Source organism: Aquarana catesbeiana, linkage group LG05, assembly GCF_042186555.1.
Source record: "Aquarana catesbeiana isolate 2022-GZ linkage group LG05, ASM4218655v1, whole genome shotgun sequence".
NCBI classification, from domain to species: Eukaryota; Metazoa; Chordata; class Amphibia; order Anura; family Ranidae; genus Aquarana; species Aquarana catesbeiana.
The window spans coordinates 25,562,134-25,577,160 of NC_133328.1; positions in this window are offsets into that span (position 1 = coordinate 25,562,134).

Consider the following 15,027-nt stretch of genomic DNA (forward strand, 5'->3'; position numbering starts at 1 on the left):
CGACTTTGGGAAAAAAAGTCCCTTCTGACACACCTGGTTGAATCAAAATTCTCACAAAAAACTTATGGGAGCGCAAATATAAACACCCTGCATATGACTAAACGATAGCACCAGGGAGTAAACATGAGACTGGTCAACTGGAGGTAAAGTGAGTATATTATACGGAAATTTAGTATCGGCGCAGAGTGGTACTGCAGATACTTATAGAGTATTCTGTGCCATGTCCTATGATTAGATAGAATAGGAAAAAGATGTGTGGGCTTGGATTATTTAGGCACGGTAACGTTATCCTGCCTAAAAAGTCCAAGCCCACGCATCTCTTTCCTATTCTAAAGTGAGTATATTGTCACAGATTAGGATAAATGGTAATACATACAGAAATACGCACTTAGAAAAATCAGTTTGCTCACAGTGACTTTAACAATGCAATCACTAGTTTATAGCAGCTTAGATTTCAACACTGTACCAAATGAGCAAAGTTAACCCAGCAATAAACAGCATCAGAAAAAAAAGTATCTGTATCAAACAGCATTAGCGATAATGACTAATCCCACAACTGTTGGTCCTTGTGAAGCAGCTATCCGGTAGGCAGTTCTTAGCTTTAAAACTTCAGTTGGCTAATGGTGGGGCCCAGTCTTTAAGGCGGTGCACATAAGTACAGTCCCTTTAAACCAGGGGTCTTCAAACTACGGCCCTCCAGTTGTTCAGGAACTACAATTCCCATGATGCCTAGTCATGTCTGTGAATGTCAGAGCTTTACAATGCCTCATGGAACGTGTAGTTCTGTAACAGCTGGAGGGCCGTAGTTTGAGGATCCCTGCTTTAAACTTTGCATGCAGTCATAGAAGCCTCTATGCGGATGGACAGTCTATAGTTTCAGTCTCTGCCAGCAGCGATAATCCAATTGCAGCAGTGGCCTCTCACCAGTCCCAGCGATAAAGCCAACCTCAAGTTGGCAACCTTGGCAGCTCTGCACACAGGTTATCGGCACTCCGGTTCACTGTCTCAAGCCACAGAGTTATAGTAGGCAGGTGTGCGTACATGAATATTGGCACACGCTCTCCGATCTCCACACAGCAAGAGGAAGTCGTCCGTCTACCACCTTGGAAAACAGCTCCTTCCTCCTCTTCCTAACAGTCTCTTACTGGGAATTGTAGTCCATTTCACAGCATGATTCCTCTTCTGAACTATATCTCCCACAATTCAGTGTGGCCTATATACACTAAAGTCTCTTGAGTGCCTTCTGCTTAAAGTCCCCTCCCGGCTGGCCAGAAGCAAACAGTGTTAGTTAGTTCAGATAGCCTGGTGGGAGCACAGAAAGCAGCTGCAGCACAGAGTCCTAAATTGCTCGCTCTCTCTAGCCCAGCACCTGGCTACACCTTGGTGCACAAATGTCAGTCTGGAGGAGTGAATGTTCCTAGGCAAGATGCTTTGCATGCAGCCTGCACTAGGTAACACCCACATGCAGGGGCGGACTGACAACTCATGGGGCCCCCGGGTAATAGAAGATTATGGGGCCCCCGGGCTTACAGATGGCCGTCACACCATGAGTAAGTAACAAACAAAACAACATATCGAGTACAGCAGAGTTCTCCCTTACATCAGAGTCCCAACATTCTCCCTATAAATCACAGTCCACAGAGTGCCACCTTACAGCAGAGCCCCCCAGTGTGCCACCCCATGGCAAAGCCCCCAGAGTGTCACCTTCCATCAGTGTCCCCTTACACACACCTTTGCACCTTAGTACTTGGTGTGGCAGGCAGCTGTCGGGAAAAGGCTTTTAATTAGAAAAAATCCACTTGTTGCAGCCTCTGAACTACCCAAGTGAGTTGTAGAGCCAGCTGAATAGTGAACTGCTGTGGCTGGCCTTAGATCGGGCAGTGGGGCATATGAATAAAGGCCATGCTTGATGTGTGCCATGATATCACTGCACAGGTGTGTACCCAGACCTGCTGCCTGATCCGAGGCCGAGCTCTGCAGTGCACCAATCAGATGGCTCCAAATGGCAACAAGTGCATTTTTCACGGGCATGGGATTGTTAGATCGACTGCTGATGAGCAGCAGTGGGCACACCTGGTTCATACAGTATACACACATGCATCCACAGTATACATACATATAGACACACATGCACAGTATACATACACACATACAGTATACATACAGTATACATACCCAGTATACACACACATGCAGTATACATACACAGTATACATACACATGCAGTATACATACGCACATACAGTATACACACACACATACAGTATACATGCAGTACACATACACAGTATACACACATACAGTATACATACAGTATTCACACACATACAGTATCAATGGCGGTGCGTCCCCCCCTCTCCTGGCACCACTCTATCACCATAGATAGATTCATACATTGCATGAATCTATCTACGGTCGCCGCTGTCACCCCCTATTCAGGTGTCCGGTTTTCGGGCGCCGGGCACCTGAATTACAGCGGCGGGGTATTTTTATTTTTTGTAAGCACCTGATTAGAGCCATAGGCTCTAATAGGCGTCCAAAAAGGTGAACAGCGGGCGCCATGCTGGGCGCTCGCTGTTCACTAAGCGTTGTGTTAGCAAAGCGAATGAATATTTGCGTTGCTAACACTGAACCGCCTCTCAGCCAATCAGGTGCTCGGGTCTGTTACCTGTCACCTGACTGGCGCTGTGATTGGAAGCCTATCGCAGAGGACGGGAAGGGACGACAGGAGAAGACATCGAGGAGCGTGGAGGACACTGCTCGCCGCCTGCCGCCCTGACCCGCGGCCCCACCGAGACAAGGTAAGTGGCTGCGTCTGATGGGCACAGTGGCTGAGTTTGATGGGCACAGTGGCTACAATTGATGGGCACAGTGGCAGCATCTGATGGGCACAGTGGCTGCATTTGATGGCACAGTGGCGGCAATTGATGGGCACAGTGGCAACAATTGATGGGCACAGTGGCTGCATTTGATGGCACAGTGGCTGCATTTGATGGCACAGTGGCTGCATTTGATGGCACAGTGGTGGCGTTTAAAGGCACAGTGGCTGCGTTTGATGGCACAGTGGCTGCGTTTGATGGGTACAGTGGCTATGTTTGATGGCACAGTGGCGGCAATTTATGGGTACAGTGGCTGCGTTTGATGGCACAGTGGCAGCAATTGATGGGCACAGTGGCTGCATTGATGACACAGTGGCTGCGTTTGGTGGCACAGTGGCGGCAATTGATGGGCACAGTATTGGCAATTTATTGGTACAGTGGCAGCAATTGATGGCACAGTGGCTGCATTTGATGGGCACAGTAGCTGCGTTTGATGGGTACAGTGGCTGCGTTTGATAGGCACAGTGGCTGCGTTTGATGGGCACAGTGGCTGCGTTTGATGGGCACAGTGGCTGCGTTTGATGGGCACAGTGGCTGCGTTTGATGGGCACAGTGGCAGCAATTTATGGGTACAGTGGCGGCAATTTATGGGGTTTTTTTTCAGTTTGTTTGAGCCCCCCCAAAAAATTTTGTGCACTAACTGCCATTGTACAGTATATACACACACAATTACACATACACATACACACACACACACACACACACACACCAGCACATTTCATCCAAAAATCAGCCTGATTGAACACACTGGCATGCTGGGACTTGTAGTGCCCCAGCAGCTCACAGACATAGGAGGTGGTAATACAGGAGAGGAGGGGACTGTGCCTGTGTACATGGTGGGCAGGTAATGAGTAGGGAGATGTAGTAGAGATTGGGGGAGACATTGAGGACATGTTCTTCCTCCAGGAGCGTTGCACTTCTCACACACAAAATCGATCGAATAGCCTCAGAGACAGGAGGAGCTCTGCTAGAGGAAACACATCCTCCCCCCTCCCTCTCTGCTCACCAGGGTAATCCACTGACTAGAATCGATTTTGTAAAGCTCAGCCAGCTTACCTTATCAGGCAGCAGCCCGTCCCACACTGCAAGCTGTGTCCCCGCCTCCCTCTCCTCCAGCATTCGGCATCTCCTGCTCCTGTGTCAAAAAATCTGCACTGTGGAAGGGGGCATATACAGAGTGTTCCTATTGGCTGAGGGGGCAGTGCAGAGGCGGAGCATATATAATCTCGGGATTTTCACATCAAAATGATGTCGGTGTCAGACATTTCAGGGACAGATGTAAAAATACACAGATTTTTACATACTGTCCCTAGTTTTACTGAGGCTGGCCACCCTGATGGGGCCCCCTAGTGGCATGGGGCCCTCGGTCAGTGCCCGAGTGCCCAAATGGTTAGTCCGCCCCTGCCCACATGTGATGTTGAGGCTCCATGTTTGGAAGATCTGAAATCCAATGAATGAAATGGATTGGCCAAGGACAATCAGGCTGTAGAGGAATGGGGGCGTTCACTCTGTGGCCCACCAGCTTTTGCGTAACTACAAATCTCATCATGCCTCCACCTTTTTGGAGTCATGCTTATAAATGTCAGCAGCTTGCAATGCCTCATGGGACTTGTAGTTCCACAACAGCTGGAGGGACACAGGTTGAGCACCCATGATAGATGATGCAGGACATCCTGCAGCCAGGAAGTGAGACAGTCTGTGTCTTACTTGCTACAGTTTCCAATGCACATTATGAGAAGCTTACAGTGTGCAGTGAAAGCAGAGTAAGCTATTTCCGTACAGGAGAGGACACTGTACAACTGTGCAAGACTGAAGGGAAGGCTGGAGTACAGCTTTAATAAAGATTCACCTCAATCCCAATTAGCAGCCAAACTGGGGATTTGTAACTTTAGCAACTGTAGTCCTAACAGCAATAACAGTTTCCGACTTGCAGCTCTTCATATCATTTGTAGTCAGAGTCTTTGAGTGAGAAAGTGATTCTCCTACGCACCAAGGCCTGAGGTGTGCCTTGGCCTGACTGGTCAGTATGCCTGAAAAGAGGGCATACCCTGAATGTAAGAAAAAGTAATATGAGTATGTATGAAGATTGGGGGAAACGGGTGGGTGGGAACCCAGAAACGCCGAGGAGCCCTGGCCTGACAGAGGAGGAGGCTTAAATAGCCCTCTCAGACTCCTCCCACAAATACAGGCTAGCCTTTACACTTGTAGTCAGAGTCTTCGAGTGAGAAAGTGATACTCCTACGCACCAAGGCCTGAGGTGTGCCTTGGCCTGATTGGTTAGTATGCCTGAAAAGAGGGCAAAAAGACACAAACTTAGGTGAAGAAGGGAAGGTAACAATCCATCAAATGGAGTAGCGCGCGCCCGGATGGCAACAGTATATATCCGATAAGTGTCCGTTATGACAGAAGAAACCCCCCCGACTCCTGACTTGGTGATGAGACAGAACCCCCTATAGAACCTGCAAAGCTACCCAGAACACAACTAAACGTCCCGTGAACGATTGGACAGAGCCTGAAGCCCGAGACGACCCAGACATGAGAATGAACTGCGTGTGAAAGAGAGGATGCGTGGAGGAAGGGGAGCAATGGCTGTCCCGAGGAGCCCCTGCAAAATGATAGCCGAGAAGATCGAAATTTCAACCGGACACCAGTGAAGTGTTCAGTGAAATCCCCCCAAGCCCTGGCCTACCCAAACTGGTATGGGGAAGTGCGAGGGTGAGTGCCAAAGGACAACTGGCAGGAGTTCAAAATGCTAAATACCTGAAGGATGTGATGGAGTAGGTGGATGAGGCCCATGCACTATGGCAATAAGCATTGACAACATGGAAAACCATGCCAGACACAGAGTACTGGTCCCACCTGATTCGATCGGGTCGTGCTTCAGCCTATGACCTGGCAACCGAGTCTGAATCCTGAACCGAGGAAGGAGAGCCAGACTCCACCCCAGGGAAATAAGTCCCATGGCATGAAACAGTCATACCCAAAGTGACTGAAACCCCCCTACCTGGAACAGGTTGGGGAACGGAAAAGATGACTGGACTGACGTCCCTGAGCAGTCTTCCAGGCCACATCCTAGACAAGAGATCAGGGCCGAGAGTGGTATCCAGAATCATGACGACGTTTGCCCAAACCTACCACTTAAGGACCAACAAGGGGATGATGAATGCCAAAGCAGCCCAACCTGAGAACATGAACAAGAGACATGACAGACAACAAGACATGAGAACAACAATGCCCCCTATGAGAACATGAGCAGAAATGTCAAGACCACTGCGCATGAATGAACCTGATGATGGAGCCCCCCCTCCCCCTCGTGTAAGTAGTGAGTGAGCCCGAGTAACCTGCCACGCAGAGACAGGTAATTAACTGAAAACTCAGGGCTGGTGTACCCACAGACCGACCGTAGTGGGTAATCGTACAGGTGTGGTGAATGAACGTGCATCGTATGATGTATGTTATACGGGCGAGAAGATTGTGGTCAACAATCATTAACAAACGAAACCTCAGCCTGTATGGATCTGTAGACGTGACAGATCCTGACATGTGAGCCCTAGCTACCTGACGCAGGTACAAACATGAACAAAATGATGAGACATGTGACAAACAACGAAGATGAAACAGCTACGAAGTATATGCCGTGACTGAACAACAATGCCCTTCTGAGAAATGCTGAGGCTCAACACTGAAGCAGAAACGTTGTGACAGAAATCTTGGGGCAGAAACACAAGGACAACAACGCTATGACAGAAAATGCTATGACAGAAATGCTGAACTAAATGCTGAGGCAGAAAACGTGATGAGAGAAAAACCTGGGGCAGAAATACCATGACAGAAAATGCTGGGGTAGAAAATGCTCTGACAGAATGCAGAGGCAGAAACGCGATGACAGAAATCCTAGGGCAGAAACGCTGAAGCAGAAATGCCATGACCGAAACGCAATGACAGAAACGCTGAGACTCAAATACTAATGGCAGAAATGCAAAGACAGAATCCTCGGGCAGAAACGCTATGACGGAAATGCCGAGACAGAAAAAATTGAGACTGAACGCTGAGCCAGCAATGCTGGGGCAGAACACTATGACAGAAAACGCCATGACTGAATAAAGAAAAATGCCATGACAGAAATCCTGGGGCAGAAAAGCCATGACAGAAATCCTGAGCCAGAAATGCTATGACAGAAATCCTGGGGAAAAACGCTATGACAGAACCCTGGGGCAGACTCGCTATGACAGAAATGACGAGACTGTACGCCGAGACAGAAATGCTGGGGCAGAAGGCTATGACAGAAATGCCGGGGCAAAATGCTATGACAGAAAAGCTAGGGCAGAACGCTGAGATGGAAATGCTAGGGCAGAACGCTGAGACGGAAATGCTAGGGCAGAACGCTGAGACGGAAATGCTAGGGCAGAACGCTGAGACGGAAATGCTAGGGCAGAACGCTGAGACGGAAATGCTGAACGCATATAACAACAATGCTATGGCAGAACTCTGAGAGAGAAATGCTGAACGCTATGACAGAAATGCTGGGCAGAACGTTAAGCCAGAAATGCTGAACGCTATGACAAAAATGCTGAACGCTATGAGAGAAATCCTGAACGCTATGACAGAAATGCTGGGCAGACTGCTACGACAGAAATGCTAAACGCTATGACAGAAATGCTGGGCAGAACGCTATGACAGAACTGCTGAACGCTATGACAGAGATGCTGAACGCTATGACAGAAATGCTGAATGCTACGACAGAAATGCTGAACGCTATGACAGAAATGCTGAACGCTATGACAGAAATGCTGAACACTATGACAGAAATACTGGGCAGAACGCTTAAGACAGAAATGCTGAACACTACGACAGAATTGCTGAACGCCACGACAGAAATGCTGAACGCTATGATAGAAATGCTAAACGCTATGACAGAAATGCTAAACGCTATGACAGAAAAGCTAAACGCTATGACAGAAATGCTGAACGCTACGACAGAAATGCTGAACAGTATGACAGAAGTGCTGAACGCTACGACAGAACTGCTGGGGCAGAAACACCATGACAGAAATAATAGGGCCGAACGCTATGACAGAAAATCTGTGCCGAAATGCCACGATATGAACACTTGTGACTGAAGCGGTGGATGCCCGGGAGGCGTGCGGGGATCCCCCCACATGATGCCCCACGTGAATACCAGGAGGTGAGCAGTCGGGTGAGCGCCCCCGCCATGAGAACTGGGAGACGTGCGGGAATCCCCTCCACAATGCACGGCGTGGTACCAGGGAGGTGAACTGGCGGGCGAGTGGCAAGTCGGTGGGTGGAGGATGGACGTATGGACGGACGCCCACCCCCTCCCCCCCTGGCATGAGAGCCGGGAGAAGTGTGCGGGTAGCACCCCGGACAGATGGGGCTGTGGGGAAAGTGGGTGGTTGGAGGATGGATGATCGGACAGACGCCCCACCCTGCGGCATGAGTGCCGGGAGAAGCGGGCGGTCGCTCCCCCGGCGCTGTCCGGAACAGAGGGATGAAAGGAAGAAGTGAGTGGTGCCCCCCCCGACTATGCAGGATTGTGCCCAGCTACGGAGATGGATGGATGGATAGACGCCCCCCCCATGGGAGCCGGGAGAAGCCGGCGGGCAGGCAGCACGCTGACCAGATGGAGCCGTGGATGATGGATGGACGCCCCCCCGCTCCCCCCCGGCATGAGCGTCGGGAGAAGCGGTCGGGCCCCACAGCTCTGGCAGGCACCTGGATGAAAGGAAGCGGGCGGCAGCTACGTTAATGGACGGACACCCCCCCTCCCCCCCGCACGAGCGCCCGGAGAAGCGGGCAGCCCCGACAGCTCCGGCAGGCACCTGGACGATAGATGAAGGGAGAAGCGGCCGGCATCTGAGGTAATGTACGGACGCCCCCCCCCGCTTCCCCCCTGCACGAGCCCTGGGAGAAGCGGGCGAGCAGCACCTAACCAGCTGCAGCCGAGGGGAAGGAAGGAGGGTGGGTGGAGGACGAATGGATGGACGGCCCCCCTCCCTTCCCCCAGCATAATCGCCAGGAGAAGCGGGCGGGCGGCCCCCCCTGTGGCGCCGTATGCAGAGGAGCAGGCAGCTGGCTGGACATCCCCCCCCTCAACACCTGGAGAAGCGGGCGGGCAGCTCCCCCCTGGAGCAAGCTGGTAAGGGGAGAGAGGAGCTGGCTAGCAAGCGGCTCCCTCGTGGAGCTGAATTACATAGGGAGAGGAGTCGGCAGGCGGACGATCACCCCCCCCCGCTGAAACATCGGGAGAAGCGGGGACCCGTAAATGTGGGTGTCGAGGGGGGACCAGGTGGGTGGACAGGCGAACTCCCCGGTGAAGCACCAAGAGAGGCACCGCCACCATCTTGCAGCCGACCCGGAAGTGACGTGTAGGCCCCACTTCCTGCTGAACCCAGAAACGCCGACGAGCCCTGGCCTGACAGAGGAGGAGGCTTAAATAGCCCTCTCAGACTCCTCCCACAAATACAGGCTAGCCTCCGTCTAGCCTTTACACTCAACCCCCCATAATCAGATGGCCACAATAAAGCAGGTTGTTTGCAAAAAAAATAAATAAAATGTTACTGTAACTCAAAAACAACAAACACTTTATTAAGTGCAAAGTCCACAACAGACATTGTAGTGTCCTCATTCGGTTTCCATGGTGGGAACACTCTGACCTTGAATCCATCTAAATGTAGCAAGGCCCCAGGTCTCCTTTAGTCTAATGAGAACCTCCAGAGCCAAGGACAGCTGACATCCTTCTGTATAGAGTGGGTTGCAGTGGTGGGTGTAATGCATGGTGGATTCATGGGCGCCAGACACTTCTTGAATGCAAAGAGATTTATTTTCTCTTGAACAGAACAGTGGGAGAGAGGGTTTAGTGCCAGGGCACCCTTAGATAGTTGCAATGTCAATTAGCAGACTCGGAGACTTCTACAGGTAGACGGCCATGCAGGGAAAGGCATCCAGCAAGACATCACATGCATGTGTAGGAGCGATGTCTCCTATGGCAACAGTCTTAGAACAGTTCCGAACACAAATCGTAATGAACTCCTTTACTTTTATACAATCACTCCTTGTAGACACTCAGCCCACTGAGCTCCCAGTCTCTCTCACTAGACTTGCTAGACTTGCTCATTCACTGCCATTGAATCCGTGAGCTCTTCCAATCTTCTTGCGTTAGTATCTTCCTCAAGTGTCTTCCCCACTTCCCTGCTGGGTCCCTGGCTTGGCACTCCAGATACTCCATAAGAGTTACCCCACTGGTTGAGTCCCTGGCTTGGCACCTGCTGAAGTTTCCCGATTCTTCACCGTCCCCTGTTGGTGAGAATACTGCTCTGGTACTTGCTTCAGTTACTCACTGTGGTCCCTGGTAACAAGGTGATTGGTTCCTTAGTGGCGTCAGTTTCCCATCAACCTCCAACCACGACAGGTTCTCCAGCCGGCAGAACTGTCACTTCTGGTTGGACTGCAAGCCACAATCCCAACCCTGCAATACTCTCTCCTGCTTCTGGATAGGCTCTCAGACAGCCTAGGAGCCAGATGTACCTGGGATAGGCCCAATCCTCGGCCTAGCAGCCCGGGCAGCACAACACACGACCACCCAGACAGCCGTCCAGGTGGCACAGAACCCCGATCACCTGACTCCACCCAAATATATAGGTTCTCCCAGCAGGCCAAGGGATTTAAGAAAACCCCTGCCCATTGGCTGAGATACCCCATATACTCCTAATCTGTCCTTGCTTTGCCCTTGTCTTATCTAATGCCACCGGGTACCCAGCCACCCAGTGGCAGAAGAGAGAAGTGCAGCAATTCCAGACTTACGCCCCATACACACGGTCGGATTTTCCGACGGAAAATGTTAGACGGGAGCTTGTTGTCGGAAATTTCGACCGTGTGTAGGCTCCATCGGACATTTTCCATCGGGATTTCCGTCACGCAAAATTTGAGATCTGGATCTCAAATTTTCCGACGACAAAATCCGTTGTCGTAAATTCCGATTGTGTGTACACAATTCCGACACACAAAAGTTCCACGCATGCTTGGAATCAAGCAGAAGAGCTGCACTGGCTATTGAACTTAATTTTTCCTGGCTCGTCATACGTGTTGTACGTCACTGCGTTCTTGACGTTCAGAATTTCCGACAAGATTTGTGTGACCGTGTGTATGCAAGACAAGTTTGAGCCAACATCTGTCGGAAAAAATCCATGGATTTTGTTGTCAGAATGTCCGATTGTGTGCAGGCGGCATTAGAGTGGACTCAATTGATCCCTAACAATTGGCCAAGGCAGATACATTTAGGAGCAACCCTGCCTAAACCTCAGGATGCTACATAAACAACTCAAAAACATCAAATATTCATGTCCAGTAATGGATGTTTTAATGCTTGCATTTTTAGTTGATATATTGAGAAAAGCTGTTATTGCCCTATAGCCTTCAGTACTTTATTCAACCTGGGCTACAAAACAAAAAATCTATTATCTATTTAAATCCCAATATACTTCTATTTAAGCTGCTATGAGCTGCATTGTACAGGATTAGAGTTATGCCCCGTACACACGGTCGGACATTGATCGGACATTCCGACAACAAAATCCTAGGATTTTTTCCGACAGATGTTGGCTCAAACTCGTCTTGCATACACACAGTCACACAAAGTTGACGGAAAATCCGATCTTTCTGAACGCGGTGACGTAAAACAGGTACGTCGGGACTATAAACGGGGCAGTGGCCAATAGCTTTCATCTCTTTATTTATTCTGAGCATGCGTGGCACTTTGTGCGTCGGATTTGTGTACACACGATCGGAAATTCCGACAACGGATTTTGTTGTCGGAAAATTTTATAGCCTGCTCTCAAACTTTGTGCATCGGAAAATCCGATGGAAAATGTGTGATGGAGCCTACACACGGTCGGAATTTCCGACAACAAGGTCCTATCACACATTTTCCGTCTGAAAATCCGACCGTGTGTACGGGGCATTATAATTAGATTGAGACAATTGCAAAACATCACTAACATAAAATAATATATATATATATATATATATATATATATATATATATATATATATATATAACAGGAAATCCACAGAAAATGAACTATATGGATAACACTGTGGTCAGGGCCGAAACGGGGGGGGGCAGGGGTCATGTGCCCGGGTGCCGCATACTGAGGGTCACCACCGCTGACAGGAGCAGTGACGGAGGCATCGCTACTCCTGTCAGCCCAGCACCAGGAGCGAGGTGGAGAGAGCTGGGAGGAGGTTGCTGTGCATAGATTGCAGTCAACAGTCCCACTTGTTAGCTGTCTGTCCTTGGATGTTTTCATCCCTAGCTCCATCCCTGTAACAGAGCGAACCTCTCAATGTGCATCTCCTACCCCTCTACACCTCCGTGTGACCATCACACCTATGTGCAGTATGTATGAACTTAGGCATTCTATTACAAAACCATGAACGTTAAAGACTAGCTTTAATCAAAAAGTTTTATTTTTTTAAATAAGCACAAGGGAACGCGTTTACAAATCAATGAGAAGTGTGCCTTGTGCTGCTGGCTTAGTCAAAGGGTTTAGTCAAAATCTTCCACCTATCCCTGTAGTCATGATCTTCTGGTGCTATGGGTGTTAATATGAGCCTCAGGACCTGCCATACGTACTCATCAAGAGTGCTGCTGACCATGCCTGCCCTTTGCACTAAACTCCTCTATTCATATAAGCTGTTCTATAGCTCTATGATTTGAGGAGGTGGACCTTTTATTCATCCACCCACTCTTCATCCATAGTAAAGCTTCTATGAGTGGAGGAACGGGGGCGGAAGAGACCGAGATAGTTATCACTCTTGAAGACAGGTTCCTCGACTCATATTAGCCCCCGTGGCACTGAAAGATCAAGTAACACTGTTCCTGTTCGTGTAAATTCCTCTTCTGTTTGTCAAGATGATGTAACGTTCCGTGGGTGAGAAAGTGAAGTATGTGTCCATTAACTCCAATGGTCCAGCGGGTGGGATAATGGAAGTTGGGCCAATAGCAAGGTAAGCAGCAGCCGTACACAAGAGGCTACCAAGCAAGAGAGGACAGTACATTTGTCCCATCTGGTGCCCATTGGGAAGAGTCAGACCAGAGTTAACGATGATGTATGAGGCTTTCTGAGATGAGTAGTGAGACCAAAGGCTGAAGGCCAGACGATACACTGGCTGATTGTAAAGCCCAGAAGCTTCCGGTGGTGTGTTAATGGTCTGGGCCCAGAAGATGTAATGTGAACATGAAGTTTCCCCCCAATGCCTTCATGTATGGAAGTCAACATGGAGGGCTTCAGAAATGGGACCTTATGCTCTTATCTCCTCCGAGTCACATCCACCACAAAACGTCTACTGAACTCACCCAAAACATTTTACCTGTGCAAAGCTATAAGAGGTGAACCTCTTCCTTTCCTTGTACAGCTTTACACCTCGTCTCTCTAGGATTGTGGAAGAACCTAATAAAGCATGAAAACATGGCACAGCCAGCTGCTGCAGAAGAGATCTCTCCATAAATTGCTTCAAAAACTTTGTTAATATTTATTCACGATAAGCCATAATATAAATTATAAACAATATTCATGCTCTTATATATAGGTTTGTAAGGTGGCCGATGCCATGCAGGTTGTTAAGCCAGTTCCCGAACCTAGGGGTCCCAGACTGCAAAGCTTTTCAAGGCTAATGAGCCAAAGCTCTAACCACATCCCACCAGTTTCACAAAATATTCAAGAGATTGGTAACTTTTTTCAGGCCCTCAGCCTAGATAGGAGTACTTAAAGTGGAATTCCTGCCTAACCATAACAATCAAATAATCCGCAGCTCCAGCCCCCCTGTGTCAGCAAGCAGACAGCTGCAGGGGAGAGGAAGCAGCAACAACAATGGCTGGGGCATGGGAGCCTGTTGTTGACTGTTTTGCTTTGTCTTTTAATGTTGCTTTGCAGTATAAGCAAGGAAGCATAAAATCCTCTGTAGTGTATTAATGCTTTACTAAACAAAATACTACACATACAAATCTAGGAAAAACAATATAACATATACAGATTTTTACAAAATATGTCTACAACATGCACAAGCTATCTATCCTTTCTAGCAAATAAGCATGTACAAAGTATGTGATAGGCATGCACTAAACAGTTAATTAACTTGGTTCTTCCTGGTGATGAAGTCTTCTTCCTTTTATTGAGGATCTCTCCAGACTGCTTCTTGGAGTCTTCCAAAAACAACCAGTACTGCTCCTCTGTCTTGAGCACATGGTTGTACTTCAAGTCCTTTTCCCTCCTCCTACTTCCTGCCAACATCATTTCCTGTCCTGAGCTTCATGAACCAGTCCAACAAGTTCATTAGCTAATGAATTGGGGAAGCACATCTTCTACCTATATTTATGTTCTTTAAAAAAAATCACAAAAATAGCTTTAGCAACACATTTCCTGATGGTGATGGCAGTGGACCCTGCCTGTGTAATGTGCACTTGTAGTCTCCATCGGAAGCCCTTGTGACAGGGTAACAATGCAGGAGAAAATTTCAGAGACAGGACCAAAGTGTTGTCACCTCATAAGAAGAAGTACCTGAACAAGGACCTTTCATTGCAGAATAAAGAATTTTAGTACAGGAGAGGAGCTTGTTCAACTGTGCAAGATTGGCGATTAGGCTGGAGTTCAGCTTTAAAGTCACATCAAAAATGACTCTGTGTTAAATGGTATAATTATAACTCAAAAGATGTTCTCGCTGACAGTTCTCTATAGCTTCCCATTATCAGCACTGGTTAATAATTGACGGCGGCTGTTGATACAGGGAGGAAGTTTGTAAGCAATGAATATTAAATAACACATTTAGCCCCAGGACTTTTCTGCAAATATGTTTTACGCTTTTTTGCACATAAAGCATTGTCATCCCTCATTAGAGAACAGAGAGCACTCCAATAGAGAGGTTAATAATTTATTAAAGCAGCCGGAAAATGGAAGACATGACTGAAGCACAATGACATACTATGTGGATTGAGGGGTGTCACTTTAAACGTAGAATGCAAACACGACATTTCACCGGTAATCCGCAAACCACTTGTGTCATTGACTCTCCTCTACCTTCTGTTATGTTTTACTGTATTTATGTATCAATATTCTAGTCTGATTCTTGTCTA